This window comes from Podarcis vaucheri (assembly GCF_965113315.1).
Source record: "Podarcis vaucheri genome assembly, chromosome: 11".
NCBI lineage: Eukaryota > Metazoa > Chordata > Lepidosauria > Squamata > Lacertidae > Podarcis > Podarcis vaucheri.
In genome coordinates, this window is record NC_138749.1 from 10389406 (window position 1) to 10402613 (window position 13208).

General features: G+C 46.3%; 1 protein-coding gene and 1 long non-coding RNA gene across 4 annotated transcripts in view; one reads left to right on the forward strand and one right to left on the reverse strand.

The window, feature by feature from the left end:
- Positions 1–321, reverse strand: part of SMAD2 (SMAD family member 2) — a 39672-nt gene extending 39351 nt beyond the window's left edge. For 2 of the 3 annotated variants that reach the window (XM_082242074.1, XM_082242070.1), the window contains exon 1: positions 223–321. The gene's annotated coding sequence lies outside the window, so the exon portion shown is untranslated. The remainder of the gene's footprint in view (positions 1–222) is intronic. The other variant, XM_082242071.1, reaches the window with a different exon arrangement.
- Positions 322–369: 48 nt separating this feature from the next.
- Positions 370–7022, forward strand: LOC309514300. The gene is made up of 3 exons (XR_014211901.1): positions 370–1060; positions 5301–5482; positions 6831–7022. It is a non-coding gene; the product is annotated as an uncharacterized lncRNA (long non-coding RNA).
- The last annotated feature ends 6186 nt before the right edge of the window (positions 7023–13208 follow it).

Sequence of the window (13208 nt, forward strand, 5' to 3'; positions counted from 1 at the left end):
CCCCACCCACCCGGAGGAGGCCTCCCCTCCCCCCCCGCCGCAGCGCCGCCTACTCCCACCACAACAAAGCGAGGGAGCCACCCCCCTCGCGCAGCCCAGGCCGCGGGGCCTAGGCCGCTGGGCGCCCCCCGTCCGCCCTTCCGGGACCCCCGGCCTGGGCGCCCCCTCCCCTCCCGCCGCCCCTCGACCCGCCGCCGCCCCGCGTCCCCCTCAGAGACCAACCTCCTCGCCCCCCGAGCTGCGCCTCTGCCACCCTCGCTCCTTCTCTCGTTGGCAGGCCCCTCTCCCTCTTCTCACCCCCCCTCACCGCGAGCTCGCCGCTCCGCGCCTGCTATTGGCTGCCGGGAAGAGGCCCCTCCCGCGGCGCACCTCATTGGTCGCCTCCGCCGCCCGTCTGGGGGAAGCCGCGGCGTCGAGTGGGTAAGAAGGGAGGGGAGGGGAGGGGTTTAGAGCGGCCACGCCTCCGCCGCCTCCTCGGCCCCTCCTCCCCTCCCGCTCTCTCTTGCTGCCTCAGCTCTCATTGGAAAAGCGGCGAGTGGCGGCGCCGGCCAATCGCCTCGCACGCAGGGCGCGCGGCGTCGGAGGGGAGGCGGGAGGAGAGGGAGAGGCGCCGCCCTCGCTAGGGACGGGAGGCGCCGGCGCATTGGTCCAGGCGGGTGTCAGCTTGGCCCTCCCGCCTGTTGTCGGGCTGCACTCCCCGTATTCTCAATATTTGGGGGTTGGTTGCGCCAAGGCGGGTGGGGGGGTGGGAGAAATTGGGTTGAGCTGCAAAAGCACTAGAGGTGGAGGGAAAGGAGGTCGGCGGAGAACTCCTCCGCCAGATGCGCTTCGTAACCTTCCGCGCGGGAATTGTCTCTCTCTCTCTCTCTCTCAGCGGGAAATAGGCCCCGAGCTCCGCCACGTCCTAAAAGCAGAGCAAAACAACACAGTTACATACAGTTTCTCAGCTCACCTTAATAAAAATAAAGACATATTTTAAACACAATATGCCACAAAACAATCCGTTCCCGCCCCCCTCAGCCTGGCCCCGCACACGCCCAACATCACACCTGTGTGTGAGGTAAAATTTCAGAGACTGCACAGAATTAGGCCTTCAGAACAAAATATGGTTTAAGAGTGTAGCTGAGGGAATGAACTGTGGTTTGTTTGGGTTTTTTGGGAAGGAAAAACTTGGCTGTTGAAGAACCATTTCCATAATCGCAGTGTGTGCGGTCAGGTCTGCAAAAGTGTGGATGGAGGCAGATAAAGAAGCGCCCTCAAAATGTATCCCTTAGGGAAGTTGTAAACGGAATAACACAGGGCCGGGAAGCTCTGGCCCTCCGGACATTGTTGGGCTCCCAGTGCTCTTTTGCCTCAGCTAGCATCCCCCAAATGGTCCAAGTCGAGCTGGAGCTGAAGTCCAACAACATCTGGACATCTACAGGTTTCCCACCGAAGGGAGGGAGACAACAGCAGTGATGGAGATCAAGTGTGCGGCCTAGCTCAAAGGTCTCTCAAAATTAGACTTCAGGTCAAAAGAACAGAAGAGAAGTCTGATGGATTTGGTTCTCAAAATGGCCAGTGGGTATGACCTGAATGTCAGTATTCTGGCCCGCTATCAGCACAACATGATGTGAAATTAGGGGACAGGAGATGTATCTGGCTGTGATCCTTCATATTCACTTACTTTCTAAAAGATGTGTTTTTCAAAGATGGCACCCTTCAAAGAATCATAGAACCATAGAGTTGGAAGAGACCACAAGGGCCATCGAGTCCAACCCCCTGCCAAGCAGGAAACACCATCAGAGCACTCCTGACATATGGTTGTCAAGCCTCTGCTTAAAGACCTCCAAAGTAGGAGACTCCACCACACTCCTTGGCAGCAAATTCCACTGTCGAACAGCTCTTACTGTCAGGAAGTTCTTCCTAATGTTTAGGTGGAATCTTCTTTCTTGTAGTTTGGATCCATTGCTCCGTGTCCGCTTCTCTGGAGCAGCAGAAAACAACAATTCTCCCTCCTCTATGTGACATCCTTTTATATATTTGAACATGGCTATCATATCACCCCTTAACCTCCTCTTCTCCAGGCTAAACATGCCCAGCTCCCTTAGCCATTCCTCATAAGGCATCGTTTCCAGGCCTTTGACCATTTTGGTTGCCCTCCTCTGGACACATTCCAGTTTGTCAGTGTCCTTCTTGAACTTTGGTGCCCAGAAATGGACACAGTACTCCAGGTGAGGTCTGACCAGAGCAGAATACAGTGGCACTATTACTTCCCTTGATCTAGATGCTATACTCCTATTGATGCAGCTCAGAATTGCATTGGCTTTTTTAGCTGCCGTGTCACACTGTTGGCTCATGTCAAGTTTGTGGTCAACCAAGACTCCTAGATCCTTTTCACATGTACTGCTCTCAAGCCAGGTGTCACCCATCTTGTATTTGTGCATCTCATGAAGCACTCTACTCCTGAGGAGCCAGAATTTCTGGAAAAAAATGGCAGTGTCATTGCCATAATTTGGTCCATAAAGGGCTAAACTATCTCTGATGATAACCATTCAAAAAGGAAATGGCTGAATAAACATCACAAGTCTTTTGCTCCTTGGGAAGGCTAATGCCTTAACTGGCCCCTAGGTACAGTCTTTAACACCAGCTTGATCTACAACAATTCACGGGTGATAATGTACCAGCAAAAAGTGCTTCCAGCTGCATACAGTTTTTATCAAGTCCTTATTCCTTTGTAAAGTTCTAATTCCTCAGGAAATAGATTATTTTTATGCTGAGCTTAAGTGAGATAGTTGCTAGGTAGAACTTTTCCGATTTGTTCAGAGATAACAGAAATCCCTCCTGTTGCAAAATAAACCTTATCTGAGTACCAATGAGATCTTTATCAAGAACTGGCCAAATGAACAGTCCTCCCACTCCTATTTCAGCAACCCAAGAAAAGTTAGCTATTCTGTGCATGCCAAATTGCTATTATGGGGATTTAATGCACATCTTTTATATGTATGTGGCCTTATTAGTGATTGAACTATTTTGCTCAATCCTTGCCCCTCCTGGTAAGCAACAGCGACTCAGCTGCTGAGAAGCTAGGGTAGCAACTAAATTTGGAATACTGTGTACAGTTCTGGTTGCCTCACCTCAAAAAGGATATTACAGAATTGGAAAAGGTTCAGGAAAAGGCAACCAAAATGATTGGGAAAATTCAGCCACTCTTGTCAGGAAAGCTTGCAGCATTTGGGAGAGGTGACACGATAGTTTATAAAATTATGCATGGGATGGAGACCTCATAACACTAGACCTTGTGGACATCCAATGAAGCTGAATGTTGGAAGGTTCAGAAGACAAGCGAACTAATGCCAGTGTACTGGAAGAAGCAAAGATCCCCAGTGTCGAAGCAATGATTCTTCAACATCAACTTCGTTGGACTGGTCATGTTGTGCAGATGCCTGATTATCGTCTTCCAAAGCAACTATTCCGAACTTAAAAATGGAAGGCGCAATGCTGATGGTCAAAGACTCTCTTAAAGGCAAATCTTTAAAAATGTAGTATAAACACCAACAACTGCTGTTTGGAGAACAGCCTTTACCAAAGGTATTGTGGACTTTGAAGACGCTCAAACTTAGGACGAAAGGAAGAAATGTGCTAAGAGGAAGGCACGCTTGGCAAACCTTCACCGTGATCAACCCCTGCCCAGAAACCTATGTTCCCACTGTGGAAGGACGTGTTGGATCCAGAATTGGCCTCCACAGTCTCTTATGGACTCAACTTTTAAAATCGTGTTTATGGAAGACAATCTTACTTGGCGACGAGTGATCGCAGAAGAGGAGGAGGAAGAAGAAGAAGCAGAAGAAGAAGCAGAAGAAGAAGCAGAAGAAGAAGCAGAAGAACTCACAGTACTTACCTGGAGTACTGTGTCCAGTTCTGGGCACCACAGTTCAAGAAGGACACTGACAAACTGGAACGTGTCCAGAGGAGGGCAACCAAAATGGTCCAAGGCCTGGAAACGATGCCTTATGAGGAATGGCTAAGGGAGCTGGGCATGTTTAGCCTGGAGAAGAGGAGGTTAAGGGGTGATATGATAGCCATGTTCAAATATATAAAAGGATGTCACATAGAGGAGGGAGAAAGGTTGTTTTTTGCTGCTCCAGAGAAGCGGACACAAAGCAATGGATCCAAACTACAAGAAAGAAGATTCCACCTAAACATTAGGAAGAACTTCCTGACAGTAAGAGCCGTTCGACAGTGGAATTTTCTGCCAAGGAGTGTGGTGGAGTCTCCTCCTTTGGAGGTCTTTAAGCAGAGGCTTGACAACCATATGTCAGGAGTGCTCTGATGGTGTTTCCTGCTTGGCAGGGGGTTGGACTCGATGGCCCTTGTGGTCTCTTCCAACTGTATGATTCGAAGAAGAAGAAGAAGACGACGACGACGACTAGGGGACTTGCTCTCACATGTGGCAGTGATGGCCACCAACTTGGATGGCTTTAAAAAAGGGTTGAATGAATTCATGGAGGAGAGAGAGAAATCGGTGGCTATTAGCCACAATGGCTAACCGTGTTTATGGAAGACCATCTTACTCGGCTACGAGTGACCGCCAAAGAAGAAGAAGAAGCTCTGCCTTCACAACCAGTAATGCAGAGGCAGCGATGCTTCTGAATAATAGTTGCTGGAAACTCCATGAGGAGAGAGTACTCCTGCTCAGATCCCGCTTGCAGGTTTCCCACGGGCATCTGCTTGGCCACTGTGAGAACAGGAAGCGGGACTAGGTGGGCCACAGGCCTGATCCTGCAAGCCTTCCTTCTGTTCTTAGAGAATTGCAAGGATCTCTTTCTGCTCTCGAAAGGAAGCATAGACCCGGCATCAGTGAACACAGAGCAGCTCTGCCTTAATCGTTATATAATCTGCAAAATGCAGTCATGTTTCAAATTTACAAAACAAATAGCTGGACCTCGAGGGTGATAGCTATTGGGGGGGGGGTGGAAGCAGACAAAAGTCAGCCTGTCCCTGGGATGCAAATTGGAGAAGGGGAGTGTGTTCTATAGGTCAGACGCTTACTAATTCCTAATGGCTGACTAATGGTCACTTTAGAAGGAATGTATTTGAGGTCTTTCTCAGGGCTCGGCTGAACAGTTAATTCATGACTGATCTCGTTATGATTTAAATCTGTCACAATCTCACTGTGTATCTGTCTCTTCCCCTAGCACATAACACTTTGTGGCTTTCCCCCCTTTCTTTCTTTTCCCAGAAGGTGAGGTAGTTTCCTAGAGACTTCACAGGCTATTTATAATATCTTTTGCCCTTATGTTTCATGTAAATATATGCAGATCTTAGAACAGCCCTTTGCTTAACCTTGAGACTGAGCTGAGAGAAGCATCAATGCTGCCTTTGTATAGAAATGGCCTTGTCCTCTAGAGCACTATTCTTCAACCTTTGGTCTCCAGAAGCTGTTAGACTACAACTCTCCTCGTCCCTGAGCATTGGCAAAGATAACTGAAGATGATGGAAGGTGAGATAAAATGCAATAAATTAACAAACAAAACAGACGTTTCTGATTATTATTGCTATGATACTACGCAGCCGGGACCTAGTTGTCAGATCAATGTACTGACCTTGCACACTGCGCAACTCGGGTCCTATGTGATAATTTAAAAAGTGTTTCCTCCAAAGATTACTTCACCATCTTTCACATCTGTGTCTAAAGTCTGGTTCCATGGACTTACCTTTACAGACGTTACGATTTAAATGACGCACCTGCATTTTAATTCCAAAAAGCTTTTAAAAAAGAAAAGAATTGTTGGAAGGCTGAATTGCATTAAAAAAAAAATAGCGGTCTTCCTTTTGTTATATTTAAATTGCTGCTGGCTTTAAAACATTTTTAAAAATTATATATGTTGTCTAAATTTGTTGTTCTATTATAGATAATCTCAGACATTTTATAGAGAAGGAGCAAACAAGGTTTATAGATCAATAAATCATACCTCACTTTATGCATCAGGCTACATACATCGCCTACATAAGCTTATGCCATAATAAATTTGTTAAGTCTTTAAGGTGCCACAAGCCTCTTTATTCTTTGTTTTTGTTTTTATTATACATCTGTTCTCCTCTACAGAGAACTTGCTCTTTCCCAGTGTGTAAACCCAGATTCTGTGTAAGTTAAGGTTGAATATGATGGCTGTGAACGTATTTGTCTCACTTGTAAACTTGCATAATGATTTCTCTCGGGCTGCTTCCAGACTGTGGCAAATTCAGGTTGCAGAATTATAGCAGATTGGGAGGTCTTGCGCAGCAAACCAGCTTCCCCCAAAGATTTGACTTTTTGCAATGAGCTATGGTCTCATCCCACTTCCCAGCAAATGCAAAGCACACAGGAGCCACCTTCTACCCATGGATCTCCTTATCTGGATTGGAGTGCAGATGGGATTCCTCTCCCAGCCCAGCCCTGACAATGGACCTGTCTTAACACTGCCTTGTTCTTAAATTTACATCCCACTTTTCAAGGCTGGTCTTGGGTGGCCACCAAGGCAGTTGTACCTGATGGAGTCTGAACCTTGGCAGATGTCTCACGATGGCAGGTGCAGAGCTGGCCCTCATGCCTACACCCACACCCTTCCTGTGAAAACAACAATGTCCAAAGCATCACACAGCTTAAGCCAATCCTTTCTGCATGTTTTTGGGCCACCCCAAACCATATTTATAAAGCCATAATGCTGGAAGAGAGCAGGGGAAGTAATAGGAAACCAAGGGTTCTTTGGAAGTCATGTGAGCCCAATTAAGTGCATGCAATAATCTTGGGCTTAGTTTGATTAACCCTGATCTCACCTTTATTATTTTCTCATTTATCTCTTCAATAGGATGAAGTTAATACTCAGCACAATATATGAATGACACAGACAGGAAGATAAGAATAAGCCAATTTACTGTACGATCAGTCAGTTATTGCAATACAGTCTGCTTCCGATTTATACTATGTAAAAAAAGGGCTAGGGCTAATTAAGCATATGTTTGTGCAGATTAGGGCCTAAATGAGATTTACCCCAATTTTCTACACCATCTGTGCACACTGGAAACATATGAGAGGGAGATATCTATCTATCATCTATCTATCTATCTATCTATCTATCTATCATCTATCTATCTATATCTATCTATCTATCTATCATCTATCTATCTATCACCTATCTATATCTATCTATCTATCATCTATCTATCTATCTATCTATCTATCTATCTATCTATCTATCATCTATCTATCTATCTATCTATCTAACTATCTATCTATCATCTCCTATGCAAATTTGGAGTGGAATCACCAAAGCAGTTGGATGGTACTTTATACACCTCCTTCTAGCAATTCCTGCAGCCAAACTGGTGCTAAACGTCTTGCTCTGCTTTTCTTTGGACCACATCAGCGAGGCCGGGGGGGGGGGTCTTGTTGTTTGGACAACCTAGGACCTTCATACACACTGCCTAGGCTTGTGCCCTGGGGAGGTCTCTTCAATCCTGCTAATACAGTTTGACTTCACCCCCAGAGGCACACTCCATTGTCTCTTGAGATGGAGAGGGAGTGTGGCATGGGGAGTTTTGAGAGCCAGATAGAGAGGTCTGGGGCCGCATTTAGCTTCCAGGCATGAGGTTCCCCAGCCCCATTCTACAGCCGATGAGGACATTGATATCTCTCTCCTGCCCCCAAGCCAATCTGAATCACGCACACAATGTGGAGTTGAAGTGCTGGGTATGTTTAGCCTGGAAAAAAGGAGACAGAGAGGAGATATGATAGCCATCTTCAAATATCTAAAAAGGGCTGTCACATGGAAGATGGAGGAAGCTCGTTTTCTCTGAAGGGTAGGACTCAAACCAGTGGCTTTGAGTTACAAGAAAGGAGATTCCAACTAAACATCAAGAATAACTTTCTGATGGTAAGAGCGGTTCGACAGTGGAAGGTGGTGGACTCTCCTTCCTTGGAGGTTTTAAAGCAGAGGTTAGATGGCCATCTATCATGGATGCTCTAGTTGAGATTCCTACACTGGACTAGATGAGGCTCCGAGTCCCTCCAACTCTACAGTTCTATGACTCCTTCAGGCCTCACAGATGTGCAAAGATGCTTGCTTGAGTGCTAAAGTCACATCTACTCAATATGCAAAACTTCTTGTATGTCAGTCACCCATGATTGAATTATTCATATATTTATGAAATTTGTAATTGTCTCTCTCCCCCACCCCTTTCTTTTTTTGCAAGATGTCATCATCTTCTCTCCACCATTTCCTGCCAGGCATGTGGATAATTTCCTCTTCTATTAATTTAATCCCCACCCCATCCCAATTTTACCTTTTCAGACATTTGGAAACCTTGCCTCCAAAATGCTTTTCACAAGATAGCACATGCTCCCATCTCAGTTTACTTTGAAGTTTATGGCTTCCACTTGGACCTCAACTGGTCTCTGTGAAGTAAAAGGGCACTCAAAGGACATGGAGAATGGCATGCGGATTGGAGATCCACGTTTCTATTCTTCGGAGCAGATGGCGGGGGGCGGGGGCTGTCAGGAGCCATTCCTGACCCGGGTTGGGTATTGTCCAATCCAGGATCTCTGACATCTGGAGCTGGAGCTGAAAGCCGGGGTCCCAAATTCTGCAAGCAACAGGTGCTTAGTACTTTATTAAGAACCTGCCAATGACCCATCAAGTCCAGCATCCTATTATCACAGTGGCCAATCAGATGCTGGTGGGAAATCCGCAAGCAGGACTTTGGACCTTGGACGAAGAGCCCGGGCATCATGGCTAGTAGCCATCTGTTGCTGTCCCCTCCATGAATTTGTCTAGTCCTCTTTTAAATCCATCTAGGCTGTTAGCTGTCACTGCCTCTTGTGATAGCAAGTCCTTCAGTCTAACTGTGTGCTGTGTCCATTGGGTGTCCATACACGGGACGCTGGTGGCTCTGTGGTCTAAACCACTGAGATTCTTGGGCTTGCTGATCAGAAGGTCGGCGGTTTGAATCCCCATGATGGGGTGAGCTCCCGTTGCTCGGCCCCAGCTCCTGCCAACCTAGCAGTTCGAAAGCACGCCATTGCAAGTAGATAAACAGTTCCCGCTGTGGCGGGAAGGTAAACGGCATTTCCATCACTCTGGTTTCCATCACAGTGTCCCATTGTGTCAGAAGCGGTTTAGCCATGCTGGCCACATGACCCGGAAAGCTGTCTGTGGACAAACGCCGGCTCCCTCGACCTGAAAGCGAGATGAGCGCCGCAACCCCATAGTCGCCTTTGACTGGACTTAACCGTCCAGGGGTCTTTTACCTTTACCTTTTTATCCATGAGTTAAAACACAATGCGCTAGCAAACATTCCCCATTGACATCAGTGGGAGTTAGACGTAAATACACTTATAATACAGTAATAGAGTTTGACGTCAAGGACTATTTAACAATACCAATGATCCATCTGAATCAGGCAAAATTCTCCCTATGGTAGCATTGCATCTAGATTAAAACTGGCTACAAGTAACTGGAGAGGCAGAGTCAACTTACTAAACCATAAGTGGATTATGCAATATGCATTTCTAATGCTTCCTGTGTTCATTTAGTTGGGCCACCATTTCTGCTTTGAAGAAGTCACATGATGTGGAGGAACAGGAAGCTCTGGGGATGAACTCTTGGTTCACCCCAAACACCGCAGTCTGGTTGTGGTCTGTTCACTCTCTCCAGCTCTCTGCAGTCTAGAAATAGATTTCCATCATAGGAACTATTTGATGGGATATTCATTTATTTGTCACCTTATTTCACACAATTCATTTCGGATGTGTTGTAAACTTTAAAGAATATTTTTTTAAAAAAACCTAAAATTCATAGCAGGGCAATACCTCCTTGTAAACCGCTTTAAGGTGTGTGTGTGTGTGTGTGTATACAATCAAGCGGTGTATAATTTTTAAGAGACAAATAAATTAAATAAATACCACTATTAGGCCAGAGGAATGTTGTAAAATAGCATGCAGGCGTTTCGCTTCCCTAGAACTCTTTATCAGGCCTTGAGAAGATAAAATAATTTCATATGTTCATAATAAATAAGCACTGTGCAGTTTGTCTGCGACAGTTTCCCACATTATTTGGCCACTAGATGGTGTTGAAGAGCTGCAGAAATTATTGTTCTTAAGCCATAGCTCAGCGGTGAAACATCTGCACTGCATGCAGATACACTCAGGTAGGACTGGGGGAAACCCATTTGAAATTCTGCAGAGTCGCTGTCAGTCACTGGAAGGAGTAAGGAACTCAGGCCCGTTGCCCAACCTCTGCTTATAAACCTCCAAGGGAGAAAAGTTCACAACTTCCCGAGGGAGACTGTTCCACTGTCAAACAGCTCTCACTGTCAGAAAAAAATTCCCTATGTTTAGTCAGAATTTCATTTCTTGTACAGTGGTACCTCGGGTTAAATACTTAATTTGTTCCGGAGGTCTGTACTTAACCTGAAACTGTTCTTAACCTGAAGCACCACTTTAGCTAATGGGGCCTCCTCCTGCTGCCGCGCCACCAGAGCACGATTTCTGTTCTCATCCTGAAGCAAAGTTCTTAACCCGAGGAACTATTTCTGGAGCCTGTAACCTGAAGCGTCTGTAACCTGAAGCATATGTAACCCGAGGTACCACTGTAACTTGAAGCCATTGGTTCAAGTCCTACTCTCCAGAGCAGGAGAAAACAAGCTTGCTCCATCTTCCATGTGACAGCCCTTGAGATATCTGAAGATGGCTATCATCTCTCCTCTCAGTCTTCTCTTTCCCAGGCTAGACATACCCAGACCCTTCAACCATTCCTCATAAGGCTTGACTTCTAGATGCTTGATCATCCTAGTTCTCCTCTTCCTGCACACATTCCAGTAAGTCCTGTTTAATTTAATGGGGAATTATTCCAGAGCAAACACGTACCAGATGGAACTTTTAGAAGGTTGAGGATTAGGGAGGCCTTAAGAAACAGATAGGGACGTGGGTGGCACTGTGGGTTAAACCACAGAGCCTAGGACTTGCTGATCAGAAGGTCAGCAGTTCGAATCCCCACGATGGGGTGAACTCCCGTTGCTCAGTCCCTGCTCCTGCCAACCTAGCAGTTCGAAAGGACGTCAAAGTGCAAGTAGATAAATAGGTAGCACTCCAGCGGGAAGGTGAACGGCGTTTCCGTGCGCTGCTCTGGTTCGCCAGAAGTGGCTTAGTCATGCTGGCCACATGACCCGGAAGCTGTACGCTGGCTCCCTCGGCCAGTAAAGCGAGATGAGCGCCCCAACCCCAGAGTTGGCCACGACTGGACCTAATGGTCAGGGGTCCCTTTACCTTTTTAAGAAACAGATGCAGATCATATAACAACACATAATTCTGAGAGGTTTAGGAGACTGGTTGATTTGAGATAATATTTTATTTTGTCCATGGGTTGCAAAAATGTGCAATAGGTATGTTTACAGGACCGGCTCCTTGTCAGTGGATGGGATTTGCAATTTCTTCCCTGCCCCCAAATAAATCAAATGGAAGGAGTCTGATCACATTCTGCTCTACAGCAATTAGTGCAAGTAAAACATTTGCTCGACATGTTCACATGGACTGCTTGCTGCCCTGGCCAGAGATGCTCATGCAAGCTCATCCTCAAGGTATCTTGAAACATCTGTGCAGAACAACCACTTGACTAAAAGGAAGGCTTGCAGAATGATTGCCTCTGCCCCATGTCCAGGACCACATGGGTAACATTTGAAGCAGGGGGAATGCCATGGTTTGGGACTTCCACTTCATTCCCCATGTCAAGCGTTATTGGTGTGTAATGAGATCCAGTCATGTGGAAGCAGAAAGGGTAATGGAAAGATCAAAATAGTTGGGGCCATGTGTACTTAATGCTTAATAATAATAATAATAATAATAATAATAATAATAATAATAATAATCTGCTCCTGAGCAATACAAAAGCTGGGTCCTGTGGCTTGCGTAAATTATGCAAACTGAGCAATGCTACATCATTTTTTTTAAACTTTGCATCACTTATACCGCAGGTTTTCACCCTACCTACTGTTCTGCACAATTGATTCAGGTTTCTCAAGTCACAGGGAAGGGCTATGGTGGGCCCTGAATCCCTGTCCGCTGACGATTTTTAAACCGTCTTCTGAAATTTCAGTTAACACACACACAAATCTCCAATGCCCCTCTCTGCTTCCATGGGCTGCCCCGTGCATCTACCAAAACAAAGGTGGTCACTGTGGACTGGACACCTGTACAATGCCTGCAAAGAAGCCTTTGGGAAGAGTGGATGTATCCAGGCATCAAAGCTTTGGGATCTATAGCAGAGTATTTGACTGGGGCATTTTATTGCAATCTGTTTTTCGATTGGTTTACTCAAGTGTTTCCCACCACTTCCTTCTCTCTCAAACTTGATTACTGTGCACTTTGTGATTGGCAGCTGAAGGTGTGAACTGACACCACTGGAAGACCTGTGTGTTGGAAGTGCAAGCCTGTGGTTTTGCACCTGTGGTGGTCCATTCAGACATGCCTGTGTTGGTCCATTCGTCACTTGGGAACCAGCCTGTACTCAGGAGCTCAACCCACTTTTAATATTGATTCCTATGGGCTTTGGGCAGCTCAGCTATGCTGGACTGTGGCCTGTCAGATTTTGCATTGTCTCCAGCGATACCCTTGATCAGAATGAACCTCCTGGGGAAGCGGGTGCATCAGAATATTCATCCTGCACATTGTGAGGAATGAATTACAGGATAATATTCTGCATGAGTGAGAGACCCTCCCCTCCAATTCTGATAAATGGAATCAGTTGCAATTCATGCAAATATCTTCTGCACACAACCCTGCTCAGTTATATGCCAGTTTTATTCTGGACCAGAATAATGTTGGAGATACGTATTGGGAATGTCTGTGTGGCAATTTCCTGCTTTAGTACTAGCATATATGATGGGCAAGTTCAGGTATTACCCTCTAAATGTGGGGAGACATTTACAGCACACCATTCTCCCTGTGCCGGCATCTTCTAGGGCAGAGGTGGTGGACCTGTGGCCCTCCAGATCTTGCTGGACATCTTCCCTGACCATGTTTTCTTGGGCTGTTCAAGTCCAACAACTGGTAAGCCCCTGGTTCTTCATCCCTGATCTAGGAGGACTTGATGTGAAGCTGAAGGGATTCCTTCTGGGTCACACCATTCCCCAGTTCCCACAAGAAGAAGAGTATTTGCACCTGCTACCTGCATCTACCTTCTCCTTACCAGAGA